Source organism: Mesocricetus auratus, unplaced genomic scaffold (genome assembly GCF_017639785.1).
Source record: "Mesocricetus auratus isolate SY011 unplaced genomic scaffold, BCM_Maur_2.0 Super-Scaffold_100004, whole genome shotgun sequence".
Classification (NCBI taxonomy): domain Eukaryota; kingdom Metazoa; phylum Chordata; class Mammalia; order Rodentia; family Cricetidae; genus Mesocricetus; species Mesocricetus auratus.
Genome location: NW_024429189.1, coordinates 111,095,941 through 111,112,359, shown reverse-complemented (window position 1 = coordinate 111,112,359; position 16,419 = coordinate 111,095,941). Strand labels below are relative to the sequence as shown.

At 40.5% G+C, this 16,419-nt stretch overlaps 1 protein-coding gene across 1 annotated transcript in view; it reads right to left on the bottom strand.

The window, feature by feature from the left end:
* The window catches only part of Scp2d1 (SCP2 sterol binding domain containing 1), a 301,545-nt gene that overhangs the window by 123,463 nt on the left and 161,663 nt on the right, over positions 1 to 16,419 (bottom strand). The window lies entirely within an intron of this gene.

Here is a 16,419-nt window from a genome sequence, read left to right as displayed (position 1 = left end):
TTTCTGGTTTCTGTAGTTACTATATGATATGTAGTCACATCTGAAGATTTGAAGCTAGAAACCTCCAATGAGAGAGAACATGCAATGTTTGTTTTTCTGGATCTGGGTTATCTCATTCAATATGATTTTTCTAATTCTATCCATTGACCTGTGGGGTTTCTGATATCATCTTCATTATCTATTTATCAACTGAAGGGCATGTAGGTTGCTTCCATTTCTGACATACTGTGAATAGAGTAGCAATAAACATGGCTCAACAAGTATCTGTGGAATAAGATGCTGAGTCCTTTGGGCATATGCCGTAGAGTAGAGTAGTATATCTGTGTCATATGGTAGACTAATTTTTTATCTTTTGAGAATTATCCACACTGATTTCCAGAGTGGCTGTACAAGTTTGAATCCCACCAATAGTGAAAGTATTCCCTTTCCCCATACTCTACTCCAGCATTTGTTGTAGATTGTTTTATTGATCTTTGCCATTCTAATTGGGGTAAGATGAAATCTCAAAGTTATTTTTATTTTCAGTGTGCTCTTTTATACCTGCCCAGGTATGACACTACTCACAATAGTCTGAGTCCTTCCACATAAGCATTAATCATGGAAATGCCCCTACAGACATGCCTACATGCCAGTCTGATGAAGGAAATTCCTGAACTGAGGTTCCCTTTTCCCAGATGAGGATGGATTGTGTGTCAAGCTGACAAAAACTGACCAGCACAGTGACAATGTGAGGCCACCCCGCCTTCAGTGAAAAGAAGGACAAAGGGGAGCTGCAAACATTAAAATCATGAAGTCAGTCTGGAGCTATGGTAGGAGCTGTCCAGCAGCTGTAGCAGGTAGTGAGGAGATGCTACCAGGGCAGAAACTAAAATTCAGACAGGTTCCATGCCTCCATTGCAGAGAAGGGTGGGGTTATAAGGATCCAAATAACAGCAGTGCTTAGAAAGTAACCTCCTCAGTTCTCAAGCTCTGATGACCCCCATATCACCTGGGTTCTTACTCAGTTCTGAAATTCTGATGTAATCTGTCAGAGAACCTGGATGAGGGTATGTTGAAGAGATTTTATCATGCAGATGATTTTCCAAATTGATATACAAGATCAAAAGACACAAAAGAGCAGTGTTGTATGGACCACTTGGGCTCGGTAAAGATGTGTTAATTCTGTGTGCAGTAGCTGTGAAATAAATGTACATGTAAGTGAATGAAAGAACAGAAATAAAGCATGGGCCTTGTGAACCATCTATAGATGACACTGTGGGCAAATGGGGGGATATGCAGAGGGTCAGCAGCCAGAAGCAAGGTTATGGCACAGGGATGAATGTGGGTATTAAGGCTAAACCCAAGCAAAGCATCTATTAATGTGAAATGAATCAAAGTTCATTTCCTTCATGAAGAAGGAAAGTTTCCCCCAAAGGTGACACAGGTGACAATCTAGTTGGGGAGATGTTAGCAGCAGATCTGCTTTTTGTCCAGGGGAATTTTCACTCCTAGGCTCACAGAAGCTCTGCTATGCTAGTAACTGCCGGTGAGTCTGAGTAAGTCACAGAGCTTTTCCATGCCTCCGCTGCCCTCTGATCCCTTTACATCTCCGTTTCCCTCTCCTTTTTCATTCTTCCACACCCATATTTCCTACTGCTGCACCTTCACACATCTTGCCCTCTGTCTTCCAAGTTTTTCCTGTCCTGGGACCTCACCTCTACTTCGAGCAAAGCCTTCTCCGGTGTCTTTTTCTAATTTTTTTTCAAGATGAAATAGAGCCAGGAGAAGAAATGTCCTTGAACATCGCATCAGGTAGGAGGGATGATACATGGCTTTATAGAAAAAAGGAGAGCAGTTGCCTTGATTACTCCCCTGAGAAACTTTAGAACTTGGGGCATTTCAAGTTCATACGAAAGAGCTGCAGGCAAGGTCTTTGCAGTTATTTCAGTCCACCTGGGTCTTTGCCAGCTCTTCTGTCCCCATCATGGGAGCTCACATCTGAGATTTCTGATCTTTTCTCTATTTTACAAGTATGTGGGTTGTTGTATCTATAACCCCAGAGGGATTCAGGTGCACTTTTCTGGTTGTCCTTTAGTCTTCAGCATGCCAGAATTAGTCACTGTGGCTGCTGCTGGGAGTGCCCTGCCATGCAGGCCAATGTGCCCTAGCATAGGAATACCGTCTAAACAAAGTAACCGAAAGATCACATAAAAAGCACCCAGATGCCAGGACTTACCCTGGACATATTGAATTAGATTCTCTAGAGGTACAATTCAAAAATGTAACCCAAATATCTTCCCCCTGATCACTGAGAATCGGTGCCCTGAAGGAACTTTAGCACCTAAAACTGACAAGGCCTTGAACCCTAACTACAGAGAGGAGGCCTTTTAAATTTCATCCATATTTTCTATATAGTCATCTCTGTCTCCCTCTGTCTCTCTGTCTCTGTCGCTGTATGTGTGTGTGTGTGTGTGTGTGTGTGTGCCTTTTATAGGAAGAACAAAACACAAACAAATGAAAGTGTATCATGGAGAAGTCCCAACCATTCCACTACTTACTCAGGCAGAATTTGCCTAGCTCCAAGCTAGACATCAGCTCTGCTGTGCCTTGTCTTGATAATTTCTGAGAGGTTTGTGGGACCTGCTGAAGATAAATATAGCTATTTCAACTAGAATGCCCAGACTCGCTTCCATTTCATTCAGAGGAAGTGAAACTCTCTTTCCCCTTCAATACTGTCCTCATAAAAATGCCACCCTTCAAAACTTGGGAACAATCATCATTGGGATATGTGCATAAGGGTAGGTTAAGACAACAGACTGCAAAGGTGTGTGTGCAGCATGATACTGGCATACTTAGAAGGTAAATGGAGGGTTGGGCTGGGACAAAGAGAGACTGAGAGAGGTGTGCTAAAGGAATAAATAACAGATGACATCTGATCAGTGGCCCACATGTAACTTATGTCAGTCATCTACAAGTTTCTGGTCCAACCACATCAGCATTGCCTGGGTACTTACTAGAAATGCCAATTCTGAGTCTCTATCTAACCCTAGGCTTACAGACTTAGAATATCTAGGAGGAAATCCTTATGTATGCTGAAATGTGAGGGTCCTGACTTATGCTGATTAATCAGGCATGTATTACCCACTGTGCTTGGAGCGGGAAAGAGACACAGATGTTCTCTTTCCTCTGGAATGTTAGAATGTGGCAGAGATGGTAAAGCAAGAGTCTACAGCAACAAAATCATGAGAAGAACAAGTTATGTGAATAATCTATACTAAAGAAAAAAGTCTTGGGAAAGTGGATGCTAGGAACATCAGCAGCAACAGGGGAGTGGTAATCAAAGCATGAGAGAAGCCAAAGAGGATGGAGAGCAAGGTGAAGAAAATACAAAGAGAAAATAAGAAGAGCAAGAAAGAACCTCTAACTACAGTCCTCTCTAGCTCAGTTCTCTGCTGGTTTGGCTAGCTCTGGAATGAACCCCAGGTGAGTGGACAGAGCCTAGTTTGTACGGCTAGTGTCCCAAGCAGGCACTGGGGGTGAACAGCTGAAACTTACCTGTAGTCTTTGAAGTCTTTCTAGACAGATAGAACATTGGAAACCAATCATATCAGTTCAATGTCTGCCAGTAGCAGATAGCCATTGGCTTTTGGACCATTCTGTGCCTTCAGAGAGAATTCTGCTGCCCAGGGATGCTACAAAGCCTCAAGGCACATAAAAAGGTTCTCCTAAGCAAGTGTCAATTAAATTTTTTATGATCTTGCCCATACTACACCCAGTGGCACATCCTATTTATGTTTGTATATAGTGTCTTGGCTTTAAAAAAACCACTTCTATCAAGTTTTCCTTTTCCCTTTCCACTTTGCAGTGCATTAGTTACCATGGAAACAATACAGCCTCAGTGGGAAAGGCAGGGGCTAATTCACTACTATAGAAAGTTATTTTATGTGGTGGTTGTGCATGTATGTATAAATATATATACCTATTTTATATCACTTAATGTAAATATACACGTCTATAAATATGCACCCATGTACAATTATAAAATTTTGGACTTTAGAGAAATTTCTAAATTTTCTGAAGTAAAAGTGCACACATTGAATTTGAAATGCAGGAAATGTGGGACCAGTGTCACACACAGTCTTGGCCATGACGTACAATTTGGTGTATAAGCAGGGAATATTTAGTAAGGTAACAGCTGGCCAGAATGCAAAAGAGTACTGGCAAAGCAGGTGGGACAGCTAGACTCTCATCTTGTATGGAACTGTTCTTGTTGTGGTGGCAGACTTCCTGATGAAAACAACAAAAGGAATGCAGCTTTCTTTTAGCTCAGCATGGAAGGGAGCCAGTCCATCATGGCAGGAAAGACATAGAGGCAAGAATATGAGGCTATTGGTCACTTTGTGCCCACATGCAGGAAGAGCAGAGCCAACAGGAAGGGGGCCAGGTTGTATAAGTTCAAGGCCTCTCTTCAGCGACCTGTCTCTCTCAAGGAAGTTCTACCTTTTAAAGGTTCTCAAATCTTCCAAGATGGCACCAGTATCTGGGAACAGAGTGTTTGAACACATGAGCCTATTGGGAACATTTTACACTCAGACCTGAATACATGAGCCCATTACTGCCTTTGTGACTCTAGCTACTCTGTCTTGTCAAGACTTTTCAATGAGAGAAGTCACAAAGTGGTTCCCCAAGTTCTTTTCTGTATATATATATTATCCATATGTAAGCCTGAATCATTCATAGTCTTCTCTGCTAGTTCAAGGGAAAGTACCATCAAGTAGCAAGTTTAAGTAGTTCATCATTTATTCATCCACATAATATGTTTATGTATCAGGTATGTTCTAACACTGGGCAAGGGGATAAAACTTCTTTTGAAGATCTTTAAATAAAGAGGTCTCAGCATGGGATCACAGTTAAACACAGTGTACACAAGGCACTACTTCTCATTGACTAGGTCTCTTATTTCTTACATACAAACACAACCTGGATCCAAAGGGAGGGTTCTACAATTTCATCAATCAAGCACAATCAATTTCTTGTATCTGCTTCAACTGATCCAATGAAGTGGGGATGGGGGTTGGAGGAAAGACGGGGTTATAATCCTGGATTATAGAGCCTGCCATTCTCCTCAACTGTTCCACTAAGAGATTATCAGTGATGTTACCTGGCTATCTGAAGTTTTGGATTAGAAAGACTAACTTTGTCTAGAACAATCTCTAGATGTCTTTGGTTGTTGATTTATTTTCACTTAAAGATACATATTTTAAAATGACCAATGAGATCAAAATTCATTGAAAATTTTTTTCAGTAGAATAATTACATGTTTTGCAGGCAAGACATCGCAGGGCTATCTGTGGATAGATCTCTGAGATTCAAGGACCTTAAACAAGAGTCTCTGAAAAAGTCACATTGGTGTAATAAGATGTCTCTACCTCACTCTTTCCCTTTCTAATGATAAAGATGATGGTAGAACAACAGCAAAGGAACTTTTTATTAATTAGCCAATAGTAATATGTACCAAATTATTTATCCATCCTGCCACATAAGAATGGCTTTCTGCCACTCTTCAGATGAGAAAAAAAAAGGTTCCCTGGTGGATTGAGTAGCATGCACTTTGTCACACAGCCAGAAGGTTCACATGTCTCAGTTGTTAGTTGCTGCCCTTGTACCCAGAACCAAACACCTCCAAATTCAGCCATTTTAAACAGCTACTGTTGTTCCCGGAATTGTTGGTCAGCTGAACTTTAATGCCGATCTTTGTCCTATCTGTCCATGAAGCTGGTGCACTGGAGATTGGCAGTCTTGGTTAGTGTCAAGGATGGTGTGAGTCCATTTCCAGTGTAACACTCAAGCAGGCCAACCAGGCAAGTCCTTGTGTTTATTGAAAGGGCAGAAAAAGAACACGCTACAATATACCAGCATTGTTTATGTTTATGAGTCACACATAATCTGTGTTAATATCCCATTAACCAAAGAAGGTCATATGGATGAAGCAGGAGTCAAGGAATGGGCAGACACACTGCCAGTGGATGGATAAGAGTGAGGCTATCCGGTGGCTCTCATGTGCTTAAGTCACTTTCTACCTCTGTGGGAGGTTTTAAAGGAAAAAATTTAACATTATGGCATCTGATAGTGCACAGAACTGAAATAATACATGTTTTAAGGAAGATCAGAAATTGTTTGGCTAACAGGTAAATAAAAGATAAAACTTTAAGACGGTATCATCTTGAAAATAAATAAGTAATTATTTTCCCTAAAATAGATTCTGAATTTTCTTAGGACTACATTTGGTCAAACTAAAAAGACAGTCTCAAAATTTGAATTTTTATATAAAGTTTCTAAGAATCTCATCTAGCCACTGCAAATCAACTGTCTTCAAAAAATTTAACCTTCTACAATGAGAATAAAATTCAAATGTTTACATGAAACAGAAGAGGTGGATTAATCTACAATCCTTCTTTAATTACTTCTCAGTTAATGGATTGAAACCAAAGACCCCAAGGTCTGCTGATTTTGTGACACTCACATGCTTAGATGGCACCTTGTTCTCAAGACACCAAACATCTGAATGTTTTGAGTGTTTTATAGACCAAACACTTGGATGGTTGGTCACATTTTTCCATTTTCCATCTGGAAAAGAATGAACACAGTCTGAGGTTTGTCTCTCTCAGACTTCCTAAGAAGATGACCTTGGATGCCTCAGAAAAAAAGGCAACAATTCAAACCAATACAAATTGCAACGACAGTCCTTACAATCTGCTGTCTAACAGTCATCCATGTAGGTAACTGAGAGTAAAGGCAAATAAAGTGGCCATGAAGTATGTGGGATAGTAGAAGTTACTGTGTGCCCAGTAAATGCTGGACATGGAGGCGTACTAACCTTTGGTCTCCATTTTGTACTTTAAACAATGAAGTTCTTTGTGGTTGAGTGACTCACTCAAAGTCACATGTCTGGTCAAGGATCAGGCATTTTGTCATACTCTTGCAGAGGCTGCAAACATGGTGTCTGCCACACAGATGTTATTTTTCAAGCCTCTATTTAGACTCACACAAAAACTGTTTGAAGAGTTGTAAAGGTGAACTGCTCTCTTGGTGTGTGCATTTGAGGTTTGCCGACTTGCATGTGTGCTTGCCATAGCTCCTTCAAGGCTCTGCTCTGTGTACCTTGTGGTACTCCAAGTAAACTACTGGAAATAGACATAGAAAATAAAAACCCTTTTCCTAAATACTACTGACTATCCTTCACACCAGGCTGCATGCGGCTGGTATTTAGACTTGTGTGGATCACAAGGAAAAGCCTAAGAGCAAAAATCTCAATGTTCAACAGAAAAACCAATCAACTTGAGCTAATTCACTTTCCTTTGCTGCCAGCATAGCTGGGGAAGATGGAAAGAGAACCAGAAGGAAGAGGTTTAAAAGGACAGAATGAATGTTTGTTCCTGGCTGAGGGAAGTTGATACATTTCTTTGGATCAGGAGTTGATCCCCCAGATCTTTGGTTTCCACATCCACAGATTCAGCCAACATCAAAAAAATACTGTACTTTTAAAAAAACTGACAAGTACAGATTTTTCTTGTCATTGTTCCCTACATAAGAGCATATACAATTACTTTTGTAGCATCTGTGTTGCATTAAGTATCCTAAGTGATCTAGAGATGTTTTAAAGCATTGGAGGGATTTATGGATTATATGCAAATACTTCATCATTAAATGTAAAAGTAAGCATTTTGTTAAACTTAGTGTCAAAGGGTCTTGAAGCCAACTCTTCCAGGACACTGGGAGATAGCTGTATATACAAATCCAAACCAAATAAAGTATTGTATCCACACCTATACTCAACTAGCATCCAAGAAAGTAGTTGCTCACTTGAAAATATGTAATCTAGAAGAGATTTATCGTGTTGAGACTGGGTTATTCTTCCCAGAGAATTGACTCCCAGTGTTTAGTATACCACTCATCCCAAGGACCACAGCTGATAAGTTTCCCTTGGAGGAGATCCAGCACTTAACCTTTTATCTTCTTTAAATAATGGAGAAAACAAGCTTTTGGACCTTCCTTCAGATTTCAGTACTGTGCGAACAAGTGGGGATAGATGGGAAGCTTTTCAATATAAGCTGTCAATCTGATTTTCTACCTTGGCAACTGCCCTGCTTCACAATGTAACCAAGGGTACTGGTGCTTGTCTATGGGATTGTTAGGTTCATTCCCTGGGACAAACAAAGATTTGAAAAGCCAGGAAAGACTTGAAGGCTAAACCTCGTAGAAAACAAAAATAACAATTTTTAACCCCTTGGAATGAGAATCTGCAGACTGGGTGCTGGATTGGCTATTTTAAAGGGACCTTTGGTCCTCCCTTCCCCTGTTACTCCTGTTTAGATACCCACCACTGTGTCTTCTCACCAGTTCTCCTGGTTTCACTTTCCTTGTCACATACGTCCCTCCTCTTCAGTAAGACCCTGTCCTCATGTGGGTAAGAGAATTTTTATGAACTAGCTTCATGCTTATAGCAGTGTCTGGTACAGGTAACACACTTTGTCTAGCTGACTTCAAAGGATGCCATAAGGACTGTGATAAAATGAATCCTACTTTTACAAGGAATATCACAATCATCCAGGCAATTGATAGTTTCCCACAAGACAGAGCATCTCTGTGCTTCCACTCTACTGATTGGACAGAAAGGCTGTGACACTCCAGTAGAACGTTTCCAATGACAAGAACCAATGCTGCATGCATCCTCTCCCCAACCAAGTAAATCGCTCAAAACTGTGAGATTTCAGGAAACTTGCCTTGCCTCTCCAGTTCTGTTTCCTGAGTAAAATGGAAAAATAAATATCTAAATCATAATAGCACAGAGAATGCTAAACTCAGAACCTAACATAATGTTAGTTACTTACTACTTTTCTGAATGGTGACAGACCAAGGTGATACTGAGAAGAGATGAGTCCAGTTTCAACAGTGTCCACCATCTTGAGCATCAGCTCTACAGCAAGGACTGAGCTAGATGTCTTCCACCCACTCCTTACCTCAATCTTTACAGTGAAGAATGACAAAGGGAGGTCCAAAATATTATCTGCTCTAATATCAAAGATAAATATTTATTTGTTCTGTTTCCCCTTCAAGAAAAACTTACTAACAGAGGTCCTTGGGAAAGATGGTATGCAGAACACTGGGAGCCAATCCATCAGAAACTATATACCAACAAAGATCCTTGAGATGGATGGTATGCAGAATGCTGGGAGCCAATCCCCTAGAGAACTACTAACTTCTAGGACTGTCATAGTACTGAATGACAGACACCTCTTTATGACAGTTAGCATCAGGTACTGACCCTATATTTGGCAGTATGCCAGCCTTAGATTTGTAGAAATATGTAGAACCTTGTGATTCACCTAGCTGTCATTCATCTAACAACTATTTAAATATATTTGATCATTATTCAGACTACTAACTTCCTGTCATGTGTTAGGATCTATGCTATACAAAACCAGTGAGAGCTGTGCCTTTGGGGGCATACATCAAATTGTAAAGACATAACAACAGAATACGATAAGACAATTTGAAATCAATATTCTAGACTTACACTGATGAATAGGGGACTATATCTAGTCAATATTTCTGCAAGTCCAACTATATATAACTATCCTTATTTGACTTAGTAACTCTATATCAATAAATGTATCTGGGAGATTGAAAGATGGCTCAGTAATGAAGAGCACATCCTGCTCCTGCAGAGGACCTAGATTTAATTCCCAGGATCCACAATCATCTGTAGCTCCAGCTCCAGGGAATCTGACATCCTCTTATGGCCCCCAGAAGCACTGTAAGTACATGGTGCACATGTAGACAAGCAGGCACACATGTGTATAAATAAATTTTAAGTATATCCAAACAAAATTATTCTATGTTTGAACAACTGTAAATGTGCTTAAAATGTACTTGTAAGCTATTCATTCTTAGTTCTTAAAATAATTTATATTTAAGAATGGTCCTTTTGTGGTTCCACATGAAATTTTCAGTGAATTTTTCTAGTGCCATGAAGTATGGCCTCAGAATTTTGATGGCATTATACTGAGACTCTAGGTTAACCTAGGTAAACCTTGATAGTATAGTCATGTTTACTATATTAATTCTGACAATGATCTAAATGGCCAGTGAGAAATCAACTTAGTAAATTATGATTCATTCATACACTAGGATATTATGTGATCATTAAATGTAATGTTCTACATGTAGTACTAAGTGAAAAAAATCAAGTGATAGAACAACACTGAAAATAAGATATGCTTTGGTTTTGCAGTAATACTGGGATATATAGGTGATAGAAATATCCCAAATAAAATCTCTTTGGGCAATCAAATTTCTCCCAACATCAAGCTAGAATGGGATGTATGTTTTTACATTTTTCTTGACAACTTGTGGTAACAAATACTTTTTTTCATAATCACCTGTTGTTATCCTTTCCTCAAAATTCTCCTCAAAATTACAGGTTTTTGGAAATCCTTGTTCTCTTTTCAGTCTCTTGACTCACCCAGGTTCTCCAGCATTTGAGTCTTTCTTCCTTATTTTCTGTCCCACTTGCCACTCTTTCATCTCCTCACTAGCTTTCCCCTCTTTTTCTCTGCCCTTCAAAGAGAGGTATTCCTTACTCTGTTGCTGGTGGTTTCTTGTCCCTCCAGGTCCTACAGCTGCTTCAGCCCCAAATAAACACAAGTATGCTATATTAGTTATAAAACTGTTGGCCAATATCTAGGGCTTCTTTTTGGCTAGCTCTGTCTTAATTATTGACCCATAACTACTAATCTATGCATTTCTACATGGCCTTATCTTACTGGAGAATGCCTGATGCAGCCTATCTTTTCAGTCCCTTCATGGCATCTCCTCCCAGTCCTCCATCTGCCTACCTTTCCCAGAATTCTCCTCATCTTTTAGTCCTGCCTATCTTCCTGTCTCCATCGGCCAAACAGTGATTTATTCATCAACCAATAAGAGAAACATATATGCAAAAGGACATCTCCATCATTACCCTTTCTTATACACATCATCTTGCTTGTTCTCAGTTTGTCCAAACTTCTTTCCCACCATTCTCTCTACCCAGAAGGATAAGGATCCTTTAAAGAAAGAGGAAGAAAATGCAAGTGCTTGGGATTTGGCTTGGTAATGTATCTTTCCTATACACTGTTATACTGGATACATCTGAATGTTGGAATCTAGAGAAATTTGATTTTGTTGCTCAGTCATTTTTCTCATTGATATCCAAAAGCATGTATGTAATTTTCTCATTTGTCCTTGTTTGCAGTACTGGGTAGAGGGATGGATTGAACCTATGACATCATACATTCTAGATAAGTGTTTGGTCACTGAGCCACATCTCTGACCTTCAGAAAAATGTGCTTTTAGTGATAAAAAATATCAGACTGTGCAGCATTTAAAAAATCTGATAATTTTCCCAAGAACAGTTAAAATATTATACTGTGTGTGTCTTGTTAAAAATCCATGTTGTAAAATGGCAAGTTCCTGTTTCTGGAGAATTCCAGGACTGATGCAATGTCTCCGGGATATCTCCAGAGCGATGCATCTTCCTTAGGAAAATGCCTAGGCCATTTCGTCTCTTCACAGATCCAGATTCCCATCTCCTCTCCTTCTGAGATTCCCATAGCAGCCACAGAGATGGCAGGTGTCTGATACAGCAGTCATGCCGTGAAAGAGTGTTTCTCTTATTAGGGCATGTTGTATACTAGACAGCCTACTTTGGGAGGATGCATATTCATGGTAAAAATGTCTATCTTACCTGCTCAGATTTGTCTTGCATTTTTTTTTTTGGTTTTTTGAGACAGGGTTTCTCTGTATTGTTTGGGAGGCTGTCCTGGAACTTTTTAAACCACACACTCACATATGCACACAGGCATAAAAGCACACACACACACACACACACACACCACATATACACACACCTCTGTCAACATGAACATCAAACATGGCTATACTATAATTGCATTTTAGCCTTCTCTTTCCCAGTATCCATGACTGAACATAATGAGATCTATACATTGACAGCCCTTCCAGCTTTGGCCTTAGCCCTGACAATGCAGGGATGCCTCATTCTGTAATTTTAGGGAAGTCACAAATAGTATTTTACAGGCCAAAAGGAACAACCCCACCCCTGTGTTGTATTCCCCTGCAACACCTTTGGTCACCACGATTAAGTATGACCTTCTTCACATAGCTGATGCATGTACCTCTTCCCAAAGATGCCCAAACATAGTTTACAATGTCCCAGAGAAGACAAGATCCCATGCTTCCATATGTGATGTTGTGTTTCCATTTCTGAGAGCCTTAATGGTTTGTGCTCAGCCTCTTACACAAGGTTCTTGGGAAAACAAGATATTCTTCCTTTGTCTCTGGATCTCCAGATAGATATTCCAAATAGTCCCAGAGGTCAGAAAGGGAACCAGTTGGAAGGTAGCCCCTCCCTTGCCCTCTTTCCTTCTTTTTACTACCCCAAATCTTCTTGGATAAGTCAACTTCTCATTTCTGTAACAAGACACCTGAGGCAATTTAACTTAAAATGAGAAAAAGTTACTTGTCTCACAATCTGAAGGCTTAGCCCATCCTTATTTGGCCCTGTTGCTTTGGAGTCTGTGTGGAGGCATGACAGGATGCCATGGGACAAGGAAGCTTCTTAGTAAACAAAGAGAAAAGGCAGACTGAGGTTACAATATCTCCTTCAAGTGCATACCTCCAATGACTTCATTTCCTTCCAATAGGCACCACCTTCCAAATGTTCCACTACCCCTGAATATTACCATAGGCTGGAGATCACACATTTAATATATGTACCCAAGCTACAGCAGCTCTTTCTCTTCAACAACATGAACATCAAGGCATGCATGAAAGCTTATTTAAACATAAGGCTTAAGAAGTGGCCCAATATCCTGGCAGAGAAAGGTGGGTTTCAGCTCTTGACCAGTCAAGACTCTTACATTATCTTTGCCAAGTTAATCTTCCCATTTGCATGGGTCTTTTCCACAACAGGAAAATAAACCTTTGACCATGAGGAACACCAGGCCTTTAGAACTCCCTTTATCAGGATATGACCAAAGGGACACTATAATTTCCTAGAACAAGTTATAAAAATGCCATACGACTTCCATGAAGCTGTGTTTCATTAAGACATTTGCCTTTTGAGCTAAGGGCTGTCATGTAAGGTTTCCGATCACCATCAAGTCCTCATGCTGCTGTTACTACATAAGTTAGACCAAGAGATACCTGAGGGGCCTCATGTCCCAATCCCAGCTACTCAAGTCTTCCCAGCATTTGCTTCTGGTCATGGGAATGAGGAAGGAATCCAGATATCAAGCTTTGAAGTGTTTGTTCCAGTTGAATTCTTGGGAGCAGAAATTCAAGGTCCCTGTATCTTGGGGTTTCTATTGCTGTAATAAATCACCATGACCAAAAGCGACTTGGAAGGGGGTATGTGTTTATTTGGCTTATACTTCCACATCACAGTTCATCATCAAAGGAAGTCAGGGCAGGAACTCAATCCCTTTCACATCAATCATCAATCAAGAAATGCACTGCTGGCTTGCCCACAGGCCAGTATTTTCTCAATTGAAGTTCCCTCTTCCCAAATGACTCTAACTTGTGCTAATCAACCTGACATCAAATGAACCAGCATGCCCTGTAAAGTCCTGCCTAGATTATTGACTGACAGCCAAAGGAAAAGTCATTGTTTCAAGTCGCTAAATTTAAGATGGTTCGTGTCGGCCATAGTTGTGAGCATTATATTCAAAGCCTGGGCTCTGGTTCCCAAGTTTTTTTTAATAATGAGGAGTAACTTCCCCTTCACTGAACAATGAACACATTAATCTTTATTCCAAGGAGGATGATTCATTGGAAGTGACTGAGAAACAGAGAAAGTGATCACATGGCCTATGTGACGTATCCTTGTTCACATTCAAAGACTACCATAGTTATTTACCCATGCAGGAGACAAGAGAAATTATCTTTTTGGGAAAGACAGACCTGTGCTTCTGGTCACCAAATGATAAGGTCTCATCAACTAGACCCCTGGCAATCACACACTCACAGAGACTTGATGACATTCTTTGTATTCAGTACTCTAGAAACCAATACAAATGAGGATTTTAGAGCAAGTAATTTATTTGGAAGATGATGCTGCCCACACACCTGGTAAACAGAAGGGTGTAAATATGCATTTGTCATTAAGTCAGTTAACACTGTGGTTAACTAGAACTCCACATGTGGGATAAGAATCTCCAAATATCTCCGAGTTCCACGTGGCCTATTTCATGAAAGCCATAATCATATCAAGAGTGCACAGCAGGGGTTTGCACTGAGAATCCACAACCAAGTGATAAAAAAGTAAAGACTTAGGAGTTACGGAAATGTGCCAACAGTGTCTGCCTAGCCCTTGCGAGACTGAACAAAGCTCCAAGGTCTCTGCTATCATAAGGCTAATAAAAACTACCATGTGCTTGTTCCAGGAGAGTTAGCAGCATCAGAATATACATAGAACACAAAGGTTTTAGGGTAGGAAATTACAAAGCAGGTTGAGGAATGAAGTCAGAGATAAGGTGACAGACTTAAGGCATATAAAGCCTTCCAGGCCACGACCGGGAATTTGGTGTTACCCTGAATAAATGCATAGTAGTGACCAAACAGGCAATCCCACCTGTTCTTCTACATGAAGTGGTTTAGGTGCTGTCCTGACCACATAGAAGATTGCTACAATACAACACTGCTCATCAGAGATGACAGTAAATGGCTTGTACCAGGATGGAGACTGTAGAGAACATAAAAAAGTGGGCATATTCTAGAGTATTCTGAAGGTCAAGCCATTGGGATTTGGCTCACACATTGCATGTAGTATGGTAAAAAGGGAAAATTCCAGGAAAGTATTTGACTTGAACTCCTAAAAGGGTTGATTTGCCACTGACTGAGATAAGAAAAACACAGAGGAGGAGATGCAATGGGAAGGGGCAGAGGCTTGTGTTTTAACAAGTGAAGGAGAGACTCTTAAGACAGTTGAACACATTGGGAAGGCCTGGGACATGTCATGAATAGTGTAAAAATAATCCACTTAATGAGAGGCATCTCTACCTCACTGGAAATCATCACTGGGTTGAGTTGACTTTGGAGCTCACAGTGAATCCGCCTGTCATCCCTATGCTATCTTGGACTTTGGATAACCCAGAAGATTGCCTTCAGAAGTGGAACAATTCCAAGATGATTAGCTTCCAGTTCTCAAGGCTGAGCTTCCAGCTATACCACCACATACCCCTTACTTATGTTTCCTTCTCCTCAGCCTCCTTCCTTAGTAGCTGTCCCATGGATGATGGATCCCTGGCAAGTACCTGGGAAAAACATCTTTGTTTCCTGAAAATCAAATCCCTCTAGCCTCAGGAACTTTGAACCAAGGCCTCTCAAGAAAGCAAGCTGAGCAGTGTCCTTATGCAACACAGAACCCAGTCTGAAGATCTGCTAACATTTCCAGACGTTCTAACAGTGAGGGTGAGCCTCACCCCCGGCCAGACCCCAGGGAGGGAGTTGGGATGGGAGATTCATCACCTCAGAGATGAAAGCCAGAGCTTCTTCAAAGAAGCACTGTCAGAATCAGGACCCTTTGGAGCTGAAGTTCCAGTGGTGACACATACAACCAGCTCTACAAGGACATGGTAGTGTTAACCAGACTAACCTCCAGGCCTAAGAAAGCCACATGCCATTCTCAGATAGCCATCTGGATGAGTTTTTGAGGCATATCAAGAAAGAACCCAAGTCTGTAACTTCTCTGAGAGTTAGAAACATTGAATTCCTTTGTACTGTGTGAATATATGTTGCTGTGACTGATTTAATAAAGAATCTGACTGGGAAATAGCTGAACAGGATAAATTTAGGTGGGAGAACCAAACTGAGAATGATGGAAAGAAGAAGGGTGGAGTCTGGCGCCATAAACAGAGAGAAGCAAGATGGGTATGCCCTACTGAGAAAAGCCACATGGCAAAGCATAGATACAAAATATGTGTTAATTTAAATGTAAGAGTTAGTTAGTAACAAGCCTGTGCTATTGGCTGACTATTTGCAATTAATATTAAGTGTCCATGTTGGTTATTTGGGAACTGACTTGTGGGAAAGAAATGTCCATCAACACACTTTGTCTTCCTCACAACCAACCATCCCCTAAAAATACCCATGAAAGACTGATAGCCCTCCAAGATAGCAACCTCCCAACAGATACCTTCTGAGTCACTGGAGAAATTCTAGAACTGCCTTACCTAGAAATGGTGAAGATCAAAGCAAATTTCAAGTGTCATGGACAGTATGACTGCAGTATGATGGTCACTAACCAGACAAAATCATGCCTGGCACCAAGGTTTAGTGGGAAATTGATTTTACCTAGCCTTTAACTTTTCCACCTAGTTTATC